The sequence below is a fragment of the Heptranchias perlo genome, unplaced genomic scaffold (assembly GCF_035084215.1).
Source record: "Heptranchias perlo isolate sHepPer1 unplaced genomic scaffold, sHepPer1.hap1 HAP1_SCAFFOLD_47, whole genome shotgun sequence".
Taxonomy (NCBI): domain Eukaryota; kingdom Metazoa; phylum Chordata; class Chondrichthyes; order Hexanchiformes; family Hexanchidae; genus Heptranchias; species Heptranchias perlo.
In genome coordinates this window covers 469,445-490,641 of record NW_027139484.1, presented here as the reverse complement: position 1 = coordinate 490,641, position 21,197 = coordinate 469,445, and the positions used below count along the sequence as shown (strand labels likewise).

At 45.2% G+C, this 21,197-nt stretch overlaps 4 non-coding genes across 4 annotated transcripts; 1 reads left to right on the top strand and 3 right to left on the bottom strand.

Annotated features, from left to right (window-relative positions):
* Positions 1-7,688: 7,688 nt before the first annotated feature.
* Positions 7,689-7,761, top strand: trnav-aac (transfer RNA valine (anticodon AAC)). The gene has a single exon. It is a non-coding gene; the product is annotated as a tRNA-Val (tRNA).
* A 4,084-nt stretch (positions 7,762-11,845) lies between these two features.
* Positions 11,846-11,928, bottom strand: trnal-cag (transfer RNA leucine (anticodon CAG)). Its single transcript has one exon. It is a non-coding gene; the product is annotated as a tRNA-Leu (tRNA).
* A 78-nt stretch (positions 11,929-12,006) lies between these two features.
* On the bottom strand, positions 12,007-12,079 carry trnak-cuu (transfer RNA lysine (anticodon CUU)). Its single transcript has one exon. It is a non-coding gene; the product is annotated as a tRNA-Lys (tRNA).
* Positions 12,080-20,914: 8,835 nt separating this feature from the next.
* trnag-ucc (transfer RNA glycine (anticodon UCC)) lies at positions 20,915-20,986 on the bottom strand. The gene has a single exon. It is a non-coding gene; the product is annotated as a tRNA-Gly (tRNA).
* Between the last annotated feature and the right edge of the window lie 211 nt (positions 20,987-21,197).

The following is a 21,197-nucleotide window of genomic DNA, read 5'->3' as shown; positions in this document are numbered from 1 at the left end:
TCGCTCTATTGAACAAGAAAGGAGGTGTTTGACGTTGACGGGACCTGTTGGTTATGAGCTTATCCTTTACATTGAGTCGGTTCGCGTCTTTTGAACGGCGTCAGCTTTAGCCCAGCGGTGAACTTCGCAGCAAACAAGTTCATCACCCTCTCACCGCGGGCGCTGACTGACACGTTTATTGTTATTTCTTTCAGTCCTATATAAATAGTGACCGTGATTTTAAATTTGCACTAAGTGATTTTGAAGTAGTCTCCTTTAAATTTTTCAAAGGTGACCCCGAATTTATGATAGTCCGGACATTTCACCAGCCGTGTTGAAAACAAAACATGTCTTTACCTTTCGCGTCTTTTTTCGAAAGGCAAAAAATATATTTCCCGTGACCTCTGAAGGATGGACGAGTGCATTTCAGAAAGCTGAAGAAAGTTCACCGAGCTTAAATCGTCTGACCACGTTAAAGGCGATATATATATATATATATATGTGTGCAAATAGTTGCTGTCTGTTTCTGTGGTTGTCTTTTTTCTGTGTGTGTCCATCTGCAGGTCGATTTTGAATCAATACCAGTGTTCGTGTCAGTTTGTTGCATGAAATAAATGAGGTTATCAGGCGCTCCCCTCCCTGCCACTGGGTAGGTACTGAGTCGGGGTTTAGACCAAACATATGTTTCGTTTTGTGTGAAAAAGCAATTAAAACCTTCATTCGGGAATTATCCAGTCTCATGTGAGCGGTGAAAGAAACAGTGACCCCGATGTGATTTGAACACGCAGCCTTTTGATCTGGAGTCAGACCTTTGCGCCTCGCACTCTGAAGACAGGATCCTGGATGTTATTATATTTTTTGAATGTTTCTCAAACACCGTTTCATACATTGGTTAAATGGATCGGGCTTATCAAATCTCCGCCAGATCCCACCGGGTGTGAGACAGTCTTGGAAGCAGCCTTCACCCCCAATATCACGCTGGCATTCATCGCCTGCTCCCAACGGACTGCATGAACAGGGCTGGGAGATATGGACTTTGTTCACATCATTCAGCAATGTGAATCGTTAAATATTTAATCATTTTTAATGGGGACAAGGTTTCAAAACGCTCCCGCCCGGTTTCGAACCGGGGACCTTTCGCTTTCTCGGCAAACGTGATAACCACAACACTACGGAAAACTGATGCTTCAAGCTCTGTGATATGGATATAACCCCTCAGCCAAACTAATTTCCGTATTACTGTCCAGGAGCTCATTTCACAGGGATACATTTACTGCGCTGTATTCAGGAAGGCTGCAGAGAAGGATAGGTGGCAATGGTCAGGCAGGGAATCTCAGAGCATCGCGCCGACACAAACATTTCACTGTTTTTTTCATGTACCTGTTATCCGACCGCAGTTTAAACTATTGCGAATGGCATGCGCAGATGATATTGTTCATTGAGTGTTTTCTTGCTCGAAACATCAGCCTTTACGGTTAACAGCCGAACGCGCTAACCGATTGCGCCACAGAGACCAACCGGTGTGGTTTCTTGCAAGATACACGAAAGCAGCGTGTCACCTGGCCAAAGTTTCATGTTGCAGCCACAGAAATGTAGTTGTCCATTATCAGTGTTACTTTTCCAGAAATAAAGGAAGGAACATTGTTTGTGGAAACATGGAAACGGTCTGATCTCGCTCACAGCATCGATATCACCGCCAACCAGCTCTCCTGCAACCGGCGCGCTAATCGCTGCTTTGTCTGTTACTTATTAGCACTGCGGGAGAGCCTTCGTCACACGGATTGCAGCGGTTCAACAAGGCGGCTCACCACCACCTTCTCAAAGGTAATTAGGGATGGGCAATAAATACCGGCCTCGCCAGCGACACCCACATCCCATTAACGAATAAAAAAAATATTAATTTCAGATTCTGCATCAGTTTGAGGTGCTGTATTGGATTAAGTTTTGTATTTGTTTGAGGTACTTTATTGCTTTGAGATACTGAATTAGATTGAGGTACTGTATTAGTTTGAGGTATTAATTTATGTTTCAGGTTCTGTATCGGTTTGAGGTACTGTATTAGTTTAAGGTGTTGTATTTGATTGAGGTACTGTATTAGTTTGAGGTACTTTATTCGTTTGAGATGATGTATGAGCTTGAGGTATTATATTAGTTTCAGATTCTCTATCCGTTTCAGGTATTGTATTTGCTTGAGGTACCGTATTAGTTTGAGGTACTGTTTTAATTTGAGAAGCTCTATCAGTTTGAGGTGTTATATTAGTTTGGGGTATCTGTATTATAAGGAAAGAGTTAGTCTTTATATTGAATTAATATTAACCTTTACCTTTTGCCTCTTAAGTAAGGAAGTATAAATCTCTGTTGGGAGAATGAAACTACAATCATAAGACAGATTTGCTTCATTTTATATGCATGCATATGTTTAATATAGAGACTAGTAGATTCTGAAGTCCAGCAACTCTTCGATCGGAGCTGATATCATAATACTCATAAGTTTAATTATCCTTTTGATATAAACAATTCTCTGACAATCATAACAAGGCCTTTAAATCATTCAGAGCTGGTGTGTATGTGTGTCAGACAGCATTGTGTGCTATTCGTCTTACCAGCTTCACAGGGAAGCAGGAGAGGTGTGAGATATGTATGATTGCTCCGTATCATTCCAAGCTGACGCAGCGGGAAAGGGCTGCACTGGTGAGAGATAAACACCATTCTGCTCACTGGTCAATGGGCAAGGCCATATGTTTTAACTCACAAGTTCAAAAGTTATAGTTATAATTAATGCCTAAAGCAGAACACCTGGCTGTGTGGAAGGAGCCTGTTTGCACCACAAGGCGACATCTAGTGGAGGAGTGTAGTTAGGTGATGAGGGAAGTGATACTCTGATAACATCGAAAATGATGGAAACCCTCAGCGGGTCAGGCAGAATCTGTGGAGAGAGAAACAGAATTAATGTTTCAGATCAATGACCTTTCATCAGAACCAAGTTGGGCAGTTGTGTTAGGTAATAGTATGAAACATAGGTATTGTTTCACTCATGTGGGCTGATTTGGGTACTTTTCTGTCTTTGGAAGTTCAAGATCAAAAGTGAAATAAGGGCTCGTCCGGGATTTCAATCCGGGACCTCTCGCATATTTGGACTAAAAACCCCTAAACGAGAATCATACCCCGAGACCAACGAGACCAATAACAACGAGCAATGCACTTAAGATCCAGCCATCGTAAAACCCTTTTTGGTGGCTATCCTTGATCAGCAATTATGAGGACAGGTTGCATGGACGAGACTTTCATTCCCTTGAGTATAGAAGATTAATTGAGTTGTTTAAGATGATTAAAGGATTTGCCAGGGCAGATAGAGACTATTTCCTCTGGTGGGGAGAGTCCAGAACAAGGGGGCATAACCTTCAAATTAGAGCTGGGCCATTCAGGGGTGATGTCAGGAAGCACTTCTTCACATAAAGGGGAGTGGAAATCTGGAACTCTCTCCCCTAAAAAGCTGTTGAGGCTAGGGGTCAATTGAAAATTTCAAAACAGAGATTGATAGATTTTGGGGCTAATTCGGGAGTTTAATGACTTTGACATTTTTTCCCTGTGACTTGTATGGTTTCGATCGATGAAATGTTCGTGAAAAGAGTCAGTGCAAAGAGAGTCAGCAGTTCATGTTTTCCCGAGACACTTCCTTCAGACCTGAGACCGAAAAGTTTGTCGTTTCCGTAGTGAAGCGGTTATCATGTTCACCAGTTACACGCAGAATGTTCCCGATTTGACCTCGGAGGGAAGCATGTTGTTGGGACTTGCTCCCCATAAACCTCCAGAGACGAGCTTCTTCATGCGTGAAAGGGGCTACAAACCTTTTTAAATATAAGAGCGGCTGCACCAGATTCCTGGTATAATAAGCACTAAACATTTTTAAGCAGACTCCTAAAATACAGTTTGTAAAATGGGAAGAGATAAAAGTTCATGACATGCAAAGCACAAAGATTTATTAACGTTTTAATTGTCACATGGCAAACAAGTTAGCATTTTCTTCAGTGTGCAACAGAACGTATTAATGGTGATAAAAAAAACATTCAGTGTCTCACAGACTTGAATTATTTTTGTGCAATGAACTATTCCCAACCACCAAGGAACACTGCAGCAAACATATATATTTAAGTATATAATAATTCTATATACATGCATAATCTATGCTCTCAATCGAACTCATAGCGCAATAGTAGCGCATCTGATTCCAAATCAATAAGAATATGCGGTGTCAAATCACGTGGAAGTCACTATTAACATTACCATGCATGTAAGCCTGGATAATTTCGGAATTAATGCTTTTTAACAATAAACGGAACTTTGGTCATAAGTTCTGCGGTGTCAGGGAGGGAAGCGTCATTTAAAAATAAACTACTGGTAGCGGTGAGCAAGTTAAGGCACAGCAGGTGTTGGGACAAGTGAGTGAACCGTCTTCGTTCTGTTGGTTGGTGCTTGAACGCCCGGGTGCTTGATTCTGACACATTGATGGGCCCGAGGGAATTTTACAAGTGATGTTCATTGCTCCCTGTCATTGATAATTGAAATGAAATGTTAATCTGGCAAAGCCGGCGAACAAAATATTAAACAAGCGAAACAAATACTGAGCAAAATTAATTGCAATGTTTGGGGGAAGTGCAGCGCAAAAGCAGAAGATCTGAATGGAATTATCAATGATTGAGCGGAATACATTGCTCGACTTGTTACTCGATTGTCTTCTACACCATGGAATTCAGGAGAACCTGTTTCATGGTTTGTACTGAACCCTTGGAGCGGAGCCAACAGCCGGCTCGCTGCAACAACGGACAAGGAAGTAGCAGTTTCCTCAGGTTTGGCCAGCTCAGTCGGGAGAGGCATTCACCTCATGATCGTGGGTGCGAGTTTCAACTTTTACGCTGCACTTTTACAGTCCCCAGCGCTCCATTTTCGCTGAAATGGAGAATTTCTCCGCCACCTGTTTCTTGATATCACAATTGCTGGCGTGCGAGTGAAAACGGCCCTCTGCTTCACTGTGAGTGCAAGAGACAAGTCTGTAGGTGCCGCGTGGCGTCCAATGAATGTCAAAACTTTAAAAGAAGAGTTAGCGATTCAGATACACAAACCTCGCTGGTGGGCAAGTGATTTTTTTGTCAGAGGTTCCAGCCTTGCCTTCATCTCTTGCCCTTTGCGAGGCACTTGTTCCGGTTTAAATTTACAAACTGGGTGAGTTGGTGATCGGGGGGACTGCAGGAGACTCAGCGGCCCCGAGTGAGACACAGAAAAAAAATCCGCCCAAGCCCTGTCCCAATGTACGTATGTGGAAGTAAAGACGGGAGGGGACGGTGTGACGCTCCAGTCAAACCGCCTGTCGGGGAACGCCTTGATTTTAAAATTCTCATCCTTGCTTTCAAATCCCACCAGAACCTCGCTACCCCACCCTATCATGTAGCTACAAGAGCAGGTCAGAGGCTGGGTATTCTGCGGCGAGTGACTCACCTCCTGACTCCCCAAAGCCTTTCCACCATCTGCAAGGCACAAGTCAGGAGTGTGATGGAATACTCTCCACTTGCCTTGTTGAGTGCAGCTCCAAAAACACTCAAGAAGCTCGACACCATCCAGGACAAAGCAGCCCGCTTGATTGTCACCCCATCCACCACCCTAAACATTCACTCCCTTCACCACTGGCACAATGTGGTTGCAGTGTGCACCATCCACAGGATGCACTGCAGCTGCAGCAACTCGCCAATGCTTCTTCGACAGCACCTCCCAAATCCGCGACCTCTACCACCTAGAAGGACAAGGGCAGCAGGCACATGGGAACAACACCACCTCCACGTTCCACTCCAAGTCACACACCATCCAGACTTGGAAATATATTGCCGTTCCTTCATCGTCGCTGGGTCAAAATCCTGGAACTCCCTTCCTAACGGCACTGTGGGAGAACCTTCACCACACGGACTGCAGCGTTTCAAGAAGGCGGCTCACCACCACCTTCTCAAGGGCAATTAGGGATGGGCAATAAATGCCGGCCTCGCCAGCGACGCCCAAATCCCATGAACGAATAAAAAAAATCTCTGTGCTCCTCCAATTCTTGCCTCTTGCGCATCCCCGATTTCAATCGCTCCACCATTTGCGGCTGTGTCTTCAGCTGCCGAGGCCCTAAGCTCTGGAATTCCATCCTTAAACCTCTCCGCCTCTCTCTCCTTTAACACATAGCTTAAAACCTACCTCTTCGACTAAGCTTTTGGTCACCTGTCCCAATATCTCCTTGTGTGGCTTAGTGTCAAGTTTTGTTCAAAAACTCTTCCTGTGAAGCACTTTGTGAGGTTTTACTGCATTAAAGGTGCTATATAAATGCAGGTTGTGTCCTCTGGTTATCGACCCTCCTGCCAATGGAAATAGCTTCTCCCCATCCATTCTATCAAAATCCCCTCATAATTTTGAACACCTCTATTAAATCTCCCCTTAACCTTTTTTTTTTGCTCGAAGGAGAACAATCCCAGATTGTCCAGTCTCTCCACATAACCCATCCCTGGACACGATGGAAGGCGGAGGGCTGCAACCAGGTTTGCAAATTATTGCCAGTCGGGAGCTGGACAAATCGAAAGGAACCGAAATGACAAACAGCTTTGTGAATCTATAGATACGCTTTGGGAAACGGAATTGGAGGCGAATAAAAGACTGACCAGACAGGCGGCCAAGACGCAGCTGAGTCGGGCATGTCCCCCTGGAACAGTTACTCTGATGTTGTGGATGAAATTAAGAGGTCGGAGCCATTTAAAGCGCTCCCAGTTACTGCAGATCAGGGATCAAAACCTGACATCAGCGTCAGGACGCTCAGAATACTTTTTCTTTATTTGTTCATGGGATGTGGGCGTCGCTGGCGAGGCCAGCATTTATTGCCCATCCCGAATTGCCCCTGAGAAGGTGGTGGTGAGCCGCCTTCTTGAACCGCTGCAGTCCATGTGGTGAAGGTTCTCCCACAGTGCTACTGAGTGACAGACAAAGCACCGGTGGGCGCGCCGGTTGCAGGAGAGCTGGTTGGCGGTGATATCGACGCTGTGAGCGAGACCAGACCGTTTCCATGTTTCCACAAACAATGTCCCATCCTTTATTTCTGGAAAAGTAACACTGATAGTTGTCAATTGCATTTCTGTGGCTGCAACTTGTAACTTTGGCTAGGTGACACACTGCTTTAGTGTATCTTGCAAACACATGCATTGGGTGATCTCTGTGGCGCAATCGGTTAGCGCGTTCGGTTGTTAACCAAAAGCTTTGGTGGTTTGAGCCCACCCATGGCCGAAAATTGCACCTTTTTCTTCCCACTTTCGGATTCATTGCCTCATTCTGATCGCCCTGAAGCCGGTGCCAGGTTTCAATTCCTGATCTGCAGTAACTGGGAGCACTTTAAATGGCTCCGATCTCGTCATCTCATTTCAAGTTTTCGAATGTGTGATTTGGCGACAAGAAAACACTCTGTGAACAATGTCATCTGAGCATGCCTGATTCGCTATAGTTCAAACTGCGGTCGGATATCAGGCACATGAAAAACAGTGAAATGTTTGTGTGGGCGCGATGCTCTGGGATTCCCTGCCTGACCATCACCACCGATCCTTCTCTGCAGCCTTCCGAAATACAGCGCAGTGAATGTATCCCTGTGAAATCAGCTTGGCTGAGGCGTTATGTCCCGAACACGGGACTGCATGCGTCAGGTTTCCGTAGTGTCGTGGTTATCACGTTCGCCTAACACGCGAAAGGTCCCCAGTTCGAAACCGGGCGGAAACCTTGTTCCCATTAAAAATGAGTAAATATTTAACGATTCACACTGCTGATGAAATGTGAACAAAGTCCATAACTTGCAGCCCGCTGAGAGCAGGCGATGAAAGACCCGTGATATTGGGGGTGAAGGCTGCTTCCAATACTGTCCCACACCCGGTGGGACCTGGCGGAAATTTGATAAGTCCTATCTATTCAACCAAGGTGGGATAAATGAAACGGTGTTTGAAAAACATTCATCGATATAATAACATCCAGGATCCAGTCTTCAGAGTGCGTGGCGCAAAGGTCTGACTCCAGATCAAAAGTCTGCGTGTTCACATCACATCGGGGTCACTGTTTCTTTCACCGCTCACATAAGGCTGGATAATTCCCGAATGAACGTTTTAATTGCTTTTTCACAGAAAAGAAACAGGTGTTTGGCCGAAAACCTGACTCAGTCCCGACCCAGTGCCAGGGAGGGGAGCGCCTGATACCCTCATTTATTTCATGCAACAAACTGACACGAACACTGGTATTGATTCAAAATCGACCTGCAGATGGACGCACAGAAGAAAGAGAACCACAGAAACAGACAGCAACGACTTGCATATATATCTGAAAACATATATATGAGAAAGGCATGGATATGAGGGAACTTGGGGAAATAAATAATGATGTCTTGAGGAGTGTACATATTACAGAGAGGGAGGTGCTGGAAGTCTTAACGCGCATCAAGGTAGATAAATCTCCGGGACCTGATGAAATGTATCCCAGGACGTTATGGGAGGTTAGGGAGGAAATTCCGGGTCCCCTAGCAGAGATATTTGAATCATCCACCGCGACAGGTGAGGTGCCTGAAGATTGGAGGGTAGCAAATGTTGTGCCTTTGTTTAAGAAGGGCGGCAGGGAAAAGCCTGGGAACTACAGACCAGTGAGCCTGACATCTGTAGTGGGTAAGTTGTTAGAGGGTATTCTGAGGGACAGGATCGACAGGCATTTGGAGAGGCAGGGACTAATTAGGAACCATCAGCATGGTTTTGTGAGAGGAAAATCATGTCTCACGAATTTGATTGAGTTTTTTGAAGGGGTAACCAAGAAGATAGATGAGGGCTGTGCAGTAGACGTGGTCTACATGGACTTCAGCAAAGCATTTGACAAGGTACCACATGGTAGGTTGTTACATAAGGTTAAATCTCATGGGATCCAAGGTGAGGTAGCCAATTGGATACAAAATTGGCTTGACGACAGAAGACAGAGGGTGGTTGTCGAGGGTTGTTTTTCAAACTGGATGCCTGTGTCCAGCGGTGTGCCTCAGGGATCGGTGCTGGGTCCGCTGTTATTTGTTATTTATATTAATGATTTGGATGAGAATTTAGGAGGCATGGTTAGTAAGTTTGCAGATGACACCAAGATTGGTGGCATTGTGGACAGTGAAGAAGGTTATCTAGGATTGCAACGGGATCTTGATCAATTGGGCCAGTGGGCCGATGAATGGCAGATGGAGTTTAATTTAGATAAATGTGAGGTGATGCATTTTGGTAGATCGAATCGGGCCAGGACCTACTCCGTTAATGGTAGGGCGTTGGGGAGAGTTATAGAACAAAGAGATCTAGGAGTACAGATTCATAGCTCCTTGAAAGTGGAGTCACAGGTGGATAGGGTGGAGAAGAAGGCATTCAGCATGCTTGGTTTCATTGGTCAGAACATTGAATGCAGGAGTTGGGATGTCTTGTTGAAGTTGTACAGGGCATTGGTGAGGCCACACTTGGAGTACTGTCTACAGTTCTGGTCACCCTATTATAGAAAGGATATTATTAAACTAGAAAGAGTGCAGAAAAGATTTACTAGGATGCGACCGGGACTTGATGGTTTGACTTACAGGGAGAGGTTAGACAGACTGAGACTTTTTTCCCTGGAGAGTAGGAGGTTAAGGGGTGATCTTATAGAAGTCTATAAAATAATGAGGGGCATAGATAAGATCGATAGTCAAAATCTTTTCCCAAAGGTAGGGGAATCTATAACGAGGGGGCACAGATTTAAGGTGAGAGGGGAGAGATACAAAAGGATCCAGAGGGGCAATTTTTTCACTCAAAGGGTGGTGAGTGTCTGGAACGAGCTGCCAGAGGCAGTAGTAGAGGCGGGTACAATTTTGTCTTTTAAAAAGCATTTGGACAGTTACATGGGTAAGATGGGTATCGAGGGATGTGGGCCAAGTGCAGGCAATTGGGACTAGCTTAGTGGTATAAACTGGGCGACATGGACATGTTGGGCCGAAGGGCCTGTTTCCATGTTGTAACTTCTATGATTCTATGATTCTATTTCATTGCCTTTAACGTGGTCAGACGATTTAAGCTCGGTGAACTTGCTTCAGCTTTCTGAAATGTACTTGTCCATCCTTCAGAGGCCACGGGAAATATATCTTTTGCCTTTCGAAAAAAGACGCGAAAAGCAGAGACATGTTTTGTTTTCAACACGGCTGGTGAAATGGCCGGACAATCATAAATTAGGAGTCACCTTTGAAACATTGAAAGGCGACTATCTAAAAATCACTTAGTGCAAATTTAAAATCACGGTCACTATTCATTTTGGTCTGAAAGAAATGACAATAAACATGTCAGTCAGTGCCCGCGGTGAGACGGTGATGAACTTGTTTGTTGTGAAGTTCACCGCTGGGCTAAAGCTGACGCCGTTTAAAAAACGCGAACCCACTCAATGTCAAGGATGAGCTCATAAGCAACAGGTCCCGTCAACGTCAAACAGCTCCTTTCTTGTTCAATGGAGGGAGCAGAGGCGTGTTCATCATCAGACACCAGCAACTTTTACAAATGGAACAGGTGAAGGCACAGATGCAAGTTCCAAATATTTTCAATGCAAAGTTATTTCACTTTATTTAAAGTGCCGTGAGGCTGAAAACGGGTCCCAGATTATTTGCGTTCACTCGTGACTTGTTTTCCAGTGTTTGTCCGTCAGGTTTGCAATTCAATTTGTATTGGATATTGAAGATATTTCAGGATGATTGCACAACATACCATGTGTAAAGCAATCATCTTGATAACTTCAATCATCACACACTCTACATCGACGCTGCAGAGACCCCATCACCCCTTTCAATATTGTTTTTCTTAACTCACAGTTTTCAAAAGGGAATTGGATAAACGCTTGGATGGAAACATTTTCAGGGCAATGGAGAAACAGCAGGCCAGTGGGACTAACTGGACAGCTCTTTCAGAGAGCAGGCACAGGCACGATGGGCCGAATGGTATCCGAATAGTGCTGTCTTATTCTATGATTCGATTAATAGATCAATTTCCGCCTTTCACTGATCCTCCCTAAATGGAGCGCAGTAATCGCGTCCCTGTGAAATGAGCTCCTGAACAGTAATACGGAAATTAGCGTGTCTGAGCGGTTTGAAACTCTGGTTAGTCTCCGAACAGGAAATTTCCTCTCTGAGTTTGATTAGTTTATCAATTATCTCCCCACTTTCCATCTTAAATGTCTTTACATATTTTTTGATCTCTTCTTCTACTGCCATGCCGACAATACCAGTCTCCCTGGTAAATACTGAAGCAAAGTGATTATTTAATATTTCTGCCATTTTGCTGTCATTGCCTGTGAGTTTGTCGTGTGTATCCCTTAGTGGCCCTATTCCTATCCTAAATTTTCTTTGGCTGTTGTTGTGTCTCGAATACTTTGCTTTTTTTTATATTCCTTTTTGCCTTTCTAATAGTTCTTTAGACTTCTTTCCCAGTCTTTTCACATTCCCCTCTCTCCTTTATTGTCCAGTGTGTGCCTTTTTCTTTAGTTTCAATTTTACCCTGATTTCTTTATTCATCCCTGGTGTGTCATTTCTGGCCAGTTTGTTCTTGCTTTTCAGTGGGATATATTTCTCCTGGACTCTATTGATCACCGTTTTAAATGTTTCACACTGCTGTTCTATTTCTTTGTCCAGGTCATTAATATGTCAAACATTTCACCGTTTGAAACTTCTCAAGTCACATTTCCATCACAAAGCCAGTTGCTTTTGTGGGAGGAGCAACTCAACTTGGTCGAAAAATCAGCTGCATCCCAATCCACCAATAAAATATTTTCACGTCTTATTAAAAGTAAGCAATGTCAGAAGTGGGATTCGAACCCACGCCTCCAGAAGAGACTGCGACCTGAACGCAGCACCTTAGACCGCTCGGCCATCCTGACTACCGAATGCATGTTCCATTCTGCATTATTTCTGCACTGTTGGTCAGTGAATTGAGCATAAAAGTTGAAAATCGCACTCGCCCAACGTGGGGCTCGAACCCACGACCCTGAGATTAAGAATATCATGCTCTTCCGGCTGAGCTCGCCGGGCATGCTTACTTTCATCGCCTTGTCTGTTATTGCAGCAAGCAGGAGAAAATTATTGGAATAATTTCTGAGGGCTCGGATAAACTGTCACTTCGAAAGGCACGGACTCATCAAGGACAGTCAGCATGGATTTGTTCAGGGGAGGTCGTGTCTGACTAACCTGATTTAATTTTTCGAGGAGGTGACAAGGAGGATCGATGAGGATAGCGCAATTGATGTAGTCTACATGGATTTTAGCAAGGCTTTTGAAAAATTCCCAAATGGCAGATTGGTCGAAAAATTAAAGGCCCATGGGATCCAAGGGAATGTGGCTTGTTGGATCCAAAATTAGCTCAGTGGCAGGAAGCAAAGGGTAATGGTCGATGGGTGTTTTTGCGGCTGGAAGGCTGTTTCCAGTGGGGTGCCGCAGGGCTCGGTACTTGGTCCTTTGCTTTTTGTGGTATACATTAACGATTTGGACTTAAACGTAGGGGGCATGATGAAGAAATTTGCGGGTGACACAAAAATAGGCCGTGTGGTTGATATTGAGGTGGAAAGCTGTAGACTGTCGGGGTTCAGGCAATTTTCTGATAACAAAGCACTCAATCTATTCCTGAACGAATTTTGAACGAAAATGTGCGTTTGACCCGGCACAGGCACGACGGGCCGAATGATCTCCTCTTGTGGACAAACATAATACGATGATACGAAGTGTTGTCAGACGGAAAAGCAACACATTCCAAATAAGAGCAGAGAGAGGAAACTAGACTAACAGCATAACAGCACGGTGAGATATTGTATTTGAGAAGGATGAGGAGGGATAGTTTATCATGGTTGTAGTCACATACGGTATCATTTGTGACTTTGATAAGGACCATTTCATGCTGCGACAGGGGCGGAAACCTAATTGGAGAGATTCAGCCCGGGCGCGGCCCCATCGTGAGCGGTGAGACAGAGGGGGGTGGGGGAAGTGTCAGAGCTGGGGCTCACCGGTGGAAGCAGCACAAAAGTTTAAAACGGTACTCGCCCAACGTGGGCTCAAACCCACCACCCTGAGAGTTTTTAAAGCAAAGGGGGAACAGCCACTGTCTGTATCTCTTGCTGCACTTGAAACAACACATTCCAACTGCGAGCAGAGAGAGAACACCATTCAGTTGCCCATTGTTTAGTGAAATATTATCCATTTCCGTAATGTAGCGGTTATCACGTCTGCTTTGTACGCAAAAAGTCCCCAGTTCGATTCCGGGCAGGAACATTATGTTGGAACTTGGTCTCCATAAACATCCACATCGATTTTCTTCTCCTGCCAAAAAGGGAGACAGTGGCTGTTCCCTGATTCTTTGGAAGCTGCATCTTTTACTTCATTAAACAGTTTACTTTGAGTGAGAGAAAATTGATCCACAGTGACGCTCTTTTCAAGTTTTATTCCCTTTTAATCTGGAAGGATACATTTGCTTTGGACAGAGTGGCTTTTGAAATGAGTTGTCGGGTGGGATCGACAAACCTTTTCCGCTGGTGGGGTCAAGGGAACCGAACCAAACATCCACCAAGTTCTCCCGAATTATCCGGTTCAATGGGAAACCGACCAACAAAAGCCCTTTCATTGACCGTGGAGGTTCAGACATTTTTCTGATAACAAAGCGCTCAATCTATTTCTCTTGTCTACTTCCCGATGTTTACGGATACTGTCTGCATCTCTGCCCTGTGTTTATCTCACTCCGTGTCCACCTGCAGGGTGGTTTTTGAACGAAGACGTGTGTTTGTCTTCTGTTCGTGATAAAGTCAGTGCGGTTTGACGTGTTGTTACTCAAAGGTGCACTTGCCCTGCTGGTGAGCAGAGGCAAGTGCTCGAGCAAAACAGACGTTTTCGGGCAGATGCACAAAGCTTTCAGGTTGAAGAAAGGAACGGAGGTCTCCTGTGCCTCAGCGCCAACATGTTAAGCTGTAGGCTGTCTGTAAAGCAAAGAAAACGGCTTTGAGCTAATTTCTGCTTGCTCCAAAAGCACGTTCGCTGGTTCCAACCAGAATCCTAAGGATGACTTTTATCTGTTAATTGTATTGCAGTCCTCCGCTGTACCAGCTGAACGATCGAAGGGAAGCAGCAAAGATTGCTCTCTTTGGTAAATGTTCACTGTGCGCCTTTTGACACTCCCGGACTCGTGGAGTCACATGTGCATGACCGAGACTGACTCGGTTCCTGCTCATAGCGCATCGTTGTGGGAGTGTGAGCTGTTACTTTCTCTGCACACCCGAGAGGCGAATGCAGCAGTGGATACCGTGTCTTATGACAAATCAGAAGATTGTCTGGCCAACTCCAACCTGACTGGATTGTTTTTGCAAACTGTCCATTACTTTATGACTTTTAATAGCTTGCAAATTGCCCTAATTGGAAGTGCTGCCTGGAAGTCTCCACCGTTCTTGCACTCTGAACAGAGCAGGAAATGCATTAGTTTTATTCACTTTGTAAATCCTGAGTTCAATCCAAAGAAAAGATACCAGGACCCGTGAAGCTTTTTTCCATGTCTCACCAAAATCAAAAACTTTTGCTGACTGCAGCACTCCAGAAGATTTACTGCCCCTTGATCTCGATTTATCGAAGCTCAGGATTCACGTGGGTTATGGATTTGCTGAAAACTGAAACCATTTTTGTTTCGGGACAATTTCCCAAGGTAAAAAAGTGAGTGGAAAATGCGGACATCGATCCCAGAACTTCTCGCATGCTAAGCGAGCGCTCTACCATTTGAGCTAATTCCCCTGCGTAACGGGACCAGTTGCCCTTCACAATAGTCGCTTAACACTCGCCTCCAAACAGCGCCACGAATTGCCACCTCCCTGAATTTCCTCAATACTTTGCTCCAATCCGCGGTATCGAGTATTCGCAAGTGAGCAACCGCAGAATGGAAAGGCACAGTAATCGTGAATGATGCCGAGAAGAGCCCGAGCCTGCGGAACGCAGACGAGGTCATCGGACAAGAACAGCAGCCCGAACTTGAGGAAACAGCGAGAGCTCTGTCTGTCTGTCGGTCTGACTGACTGATGGAAGGCTTATTTGCCTGAAAATGAGTGCGGTTTGACGTGTTGTTATTCAAAGGTACGCCCTGCTGGTGAGCAGAGGCAAGTGCTCGAGCAAAACAGACGTTTTCGGGCAGACACAAAAAACTTTCAGGTTTCAGAAAGGAAAGGAGGTCTCCTGTGCCTCAGCGCCAACATGTTAAGCTTTTGGTTGTCTGTAAAGTAAAGAAAACGGCCTTGAGCTAATTTCTGCTCACTCCAAAAGCACGTTCGCTAGTTCCAACCAGAAACCTAAGGATGACTTTTCTCTGTTAATTGTATTGCAGTCCTCCGCTGTACTAGCTGAACGATCGAAGGGAAGCAGCCAAGATTGCTCTCTTTGGTCAATATTCACTGTGCGCCTTTTGACACTCCCGGACTCGTGGAGTCACGTGTGCATGACCGAGACTGACTCATTTCCTGCTCAGACCGCAGCGCTGTGGCAGTGCAAGCTGCTACTTTCTCTGCACACCCGAGACCAGTGGAGCAGTGGATATCGTGTCTAATGACAAATCAGAAGATTGTCTGGACAACTCCTACCTGACTGGATTGTTTTTGCCAACTGTCCATTGCTTTATGACTATAGATAGCTTGCAAACTTACCTTATTGATAATGCTGCCTGGCAGTCTCCACCGTTCATGCGCTTTTCATACAGCAGGGAGTGCATTAGTTTTATTAACTTTGTAAATCCTGAGTTCAATCCACAGAAAAGATACCAGGACCTGTGAAGCTTTTTTCCATGTCTCACTTCATCTTTCCATCTTTGCTAAACACCAAAATCAAAAACTTTTGCTCGCTGCAGCACACCAAAAGATTTGCTGCTCCTTGACCTCTCTTTATCGAAGCTGAGGATTGACGTGGCTTCTGGATTTGCTGAGAACTGACACCATTTTCGTTTCGGGACAATTCCCCAAGGTAAAAAAGTGAGTGGAGAATGCGGGCATCGATCCCGCTACTTCTCGCATGCTGAGCGAGCGCTCTACCATTTGAGCTAATTCCCCTGTTTGGCGGATCTATTTGCCCTTCACAATAGTCGCTTTACACTCGCCTCCAAGCAGCGCCACGAATTGCAACCTCCATGAATTTTTTCAATGCTTTGCTCCAATACGCGGTATCGAGTATTCGCAAGTGAGCAACAGCAGAACGGGAAGGCACAGTAACCGTGAATGATGCCGAGAAGAGCCCGAGCCTGCGGAAGGCATACGAGGTCATCGGAAAAGAACAGCCGCCCGAGTTTGAGGAAAATGTGAGAGCTCTGTCTGACTGAAGAATGGAAGGCTTATTTGCCTGAAAGTGAGCGCGGTTTGACGCGTTGTTACTCAAAGGTACGCCCTGCTGATCAGCAGAGGCAAGTGCTCGAGCAAAACAGCCGTTTTCGGGCAGACACAAAAAGCTTTTGGTTTCAGAAAGGAAAGGACGTCTCCTGTGCCTCAGCGCCAACATGTGAAGCTGTCGGCTGTCTGTAAAGCAAAGAAAACGGCATTGAGCTAATTTCTGCTTACTCCAAAAGCACGTTCGCTCGTTCCAACCAGAAAGCTAAGGATGACTTTTATCTGTTAATACTATTACAGTCCTCCGCTGTACCAGCTGAACGATCGAAGGGAAGCAGCAAAGATTGCTCTCTTTGGTAAATGTTCACTGTGCGCCTTTTGACACTCCAGGACTCGTGGAGTCACATGTGCATGACGGAGACTGACTCGGTTCCTGCTCATGGCGCATCGTTGTGGCAGTGTGAGCTGCTACTTTCTCTGCACACCCGAGGCGAATGCAGCAGTGGATACCGTGTCTAATGACAAATCAGAAGATTGTCTGGTCAACTCCAACCTGACTGCATTGTTTTTGCGAACTGTCCATTACCTTATGACTTTTGATAGCTTGCAAACTGATCTAATTGGAAGTGCTGCCTGGCAGTCTCCACCGTTCGTGCGCTTTTAACACAGCAGGAAATGCATTAGGTTTATTCACTTTGTAAATCCTGAGTTCAATCCGCAAGAAAGAGACCAGGACCCATGAAGCTTTTTTTATGTCTCACTTCATCTTTCCATCTTTGCGAAACACGAAAATCAAAAACTATTGCTTGCTGCAGCACACCAAAAGATTTATTACCCCTTGACCTCTCTTTATCGAAGATTAGGATTCACGTGGGTAATGGATTTGCTGAAAACTGACACCCTTTTTGTTTCGGGACAATTGCCCAAGGTAAAAAAGTGAGTGGAGAATGCGGGCATCGATCCCGCTACTTCTCGCATGCTAAGCGAGCACTCTACCATTTGAGCTAATTCCCCAGTTGAGGCAGTGAATTTGCCCTTCACAATAATCGCTTAACATTCGTCTCCAGGCAGCGCCGCGAAGTGCCAACTCCCTGAATGCATTCAATACTTTGCTCCAATCCGCGGTAACGAGTGTTCGCAATTGAGTAACAGCAGAACGGGAAGGCACAGTCATCGTGAATGATGCTGAGAAGAGCCCGAGCCTGCGGAAGGCAGACAAGGTCATCGGAAAAGAACAGCAGCCCGAGCTTGAGGAAACAGCGAGAGCTCTGTCTGTCTGTCTGTCTGTCTGACTGATGGAAGGCTTATTTGCCTGAAAGTGAGCGCGGTTTGACGCGTTGTTACTCAAAGGCACTCCCTGCTGGTGAGCAGAAGCAAGTGCTCGAGCAAAACAACCGTTTTCGGGGAGACACAAAAAGCTTTCAGGTTTCAGAAAGGAAAGGAGGTCTCCTGTGCCTCAGCGCCAACATGTTAAGCTTTTGGCTGTCTGTAAAGTAAAGAAAACGGCATTGAGCTAATTTCTGCTTACTCCAAAAGCACGTTCGCTAGTTCCAACCAGAAAGCTAAGGATGACTTTTATCTGTTAATTGTATTGCTGTCCTCCGCTGTACCAGCTGAACGATCGAAGGGAAGCAGCCAAGATTGCTCTCTTTGGTAAATGTTCACTGTGCGCCTTTTGACACTCCCGGACTCGTGGAGTCACGTGTGCATGACCGAGACTGACTCATTTCCTGCTCATGCCGCAGCGCTGTGGAAGTGTGAGCTGCTACTTTCTCTGCACACCCTCGGCCAGTGGAGCAGTGGATATCGTGTCTAATGACAAATCAGAAGATTGTCTGGACAACTCCGACCGGACTGGATTGTTTTTGCCAACTGCCCATTATTTATGACTTTAGATAGCTTGCAAACTAACCTAATTGGCAGTGCTGCCTGGCAGTCTCCACCGTTCGTGCGCTTTTCACACAGCAGGGAGTGCATTAGTTTTATTAACTTTGTAAATCCTGAGTTCAATCCACAGAAAAGATACCAGGACCTGTGAAGCTTTTTTCCATGTCTCACTTCATCTTTCCATCTTTGCTAAATACCAGAATCAAAAACTTTTGCTTACTGCAGCACACCAAAAGATTTGCTGCTCTTTGATCTCTATTTATCAAAGCTGAGGATTGACGTGGGTTCTGGATTTGCTGAAAACTGACACCATTTTTGTTTCGGGACAATTGCCCAAGGTAAAAAAGTGAGTGGAGAATGCGGGCATCGATCCCGCTACTTTTCACATGCTCAGCGAGCGCTCGAGCAAAACAGCCGTTTTCGGACAGACACAAAAAGCTTTTGGTTTCAGACAGGAAAGGAGGTCTCCTGTGCCTCAGCGCCAACATGTTAAGCTTTTGGCTGTCTGTAAAGTAAAGAAAACGGCATTGAGCTAATTTCTGCTTACTCCAAAAGCACGTTCGCTTGTTCCAACCAGAAACCTAAGGATGACTTTTATCTGTTAATTGTTTTGCAGTCCTCCGCTGTACCAGCTGAACGATCGAAGGCAAGCAACAAAGATTGCTCTCTTTGGTAAATGTTCACTGTGCGCCTTTTGACACTCCCGGACTCGTGGAGTCACGTGTGCATGACCGAGACTGACTCGGTTCCTGCACATGCCGCAGCGCTGTGGCAGTGTGAGCTGCTACTTTCTCTGCACAACCAAGGCCATTGGAGCAGCGGATATCGTGTCTGATGACAAATCAGAAGATTGTCTGGTCAACTCCAACCTGACTGGATTGTTTTTGCAAACTGTCCATGACTTTATGAATTTAGATAGCTTGTAAACTGACCAACTTGTCAGTGCTGCCTGGCAGTCTCCACCGTTCGTGCGCTCCTCACACAGCAGGGAATTTATCAGTTTTATTATCTTTGGAAATGCTGAGTTCAAACCACAGAAAAGATATCAGGACCTGTGAAGCTTTTTCCATGTCTCACTTCATCTTTCCATCTTTGCTTAACACAAAAATCAAAAACTTTTGCTGACTGCAGCACACCAAATGATTTATCGCCCCTTGAGTTCTCTTTATCGAAGCTTTGGCTTTCCGTGGGTCATGGATTTGCTGAAAACTGACACCATTTTTGTTTCGCTGCAAAACCCCAAGATGAAGAAGTGAGGGAAAATACAGGCATCGATCCCGCTATTTCTCGCATGTTAAGCAAGCGCTCTACTATTTGAGCTAATTCCCCAGTTATTAGCCCAACCTTGCCCTTCACAATGGTCGCTTTACACTCGCCTCCAAGCAGCCTTCGAGAAATGCAGCAACGCAAAATCGTCGAGCACAAATTGATAACCAAGTTCCGCACCCATGAGTATGGCCTCAACCGGGATCTTGGGTTCATGTCACGCTGCACGTAACCCCACCAGCGAAAATAAGTTCTCTGTTATTAATACAACGGGTCATTCTCTGTCTTTCTCTTCCTTTCGGAAGTTTCTCTCTCTCTCTCTCTCTCTGTCTTTTGTTCTGGCCGTTTGTATATTCGGTGGTCCTGTCGGTTACATCTATCTGTCCGAACACGTTGATTGCCTTGACAACGGGCAGTTGGAAAGATTATCTGTAATCACCAGGTTGTGTTCTCTGACGATAAATGCAGTCACCTTCCATGGAATCCCATACTCACCTGACGAAGGAGAAAGCCTCCGAAAGCTTGTGATTTTCAAATAAAACAGTTGGACTATAACCTGGTGTTGTAAGATTCCTTACATTTGTCAACCCCAGTCCATCACCGGCATCTCCACATCATAAATTATTGTCGTCAGCACACTTGGAAATAAACTCTCAACATAAGAACATAAGAAATAGCAGCAGAATAGGCCATATGGCCTATCGAGCCTGCTCCGCCATTCAATAAGATCATGGCTGATCTTCGATCTCATCTCCACTTTCCCGCCAGATCCACATATCCCTTGATTCCCCTCGAGTCCAAAAATCTATCGATCTCAGCTTTGAATATAACTCAACGACTGAGCATCCACAGCCCTCTGGGGTGTAGAGAATTCCAAAGATTCATAATCCTTTGAGTGAAGAAATGTTTCCTCATGTCGGTCCGAAATGGCCGACCCCTTATCTTGAGACCATGAGCTCGAGTTCTTGAATCTCCAGCCAGGGGAATCAGACTCTCAGCATCGACCCTGTCAAGCCGTCTAAGAATTTTATACATTTCAATGCGATCACCTCTCATTCTTCTAAACTCCACCGAAAATTGGCCAATTTTACACAATATTTCCTCATACTACAATTGCAGCAAGACCTCCTCACTCTCATATTCCAACACGCTTCCAATAAAGGCTAACATTTCATTTCCCTTCCTCACTCTCATTCGACCCTTGGTAAATCAGTATTTCCAGCATGTTATTCCTCTTTTGCTTCTTTCGGGAAAAGAAATGAAGGTTGAAAATATTTTACTATAATTGCACTATGTTTTGGAAACAATATCCAACTGAACTGCATCAAATTCGATTGTAAACTTAACAGTTTCTGATGGAAATAAACTAATAAAAACACTTAACTGCGATGGCCGGGAATCGAACCCGGGTCAACTCCTTGGAAGGCAGCTATGATCACCACTATACCGCCATCGCTAAAAATAATCAACAATAAAATAGTTGCCAAACATCAGATCCTGATCCGACACTGCAGGCTGTTGGATTTTGTTCTTCATTTGAACTGGTTTCTGACGGATCGTTTCTCGCTCTGTTGCAGTTCCTGTTTCCGCCCAGGAGATTGAGCCAACCCCCAATCAATGGAAATTCCACACCAGCCAGTAATTCTTCAACTGAAATCGGACTGAAG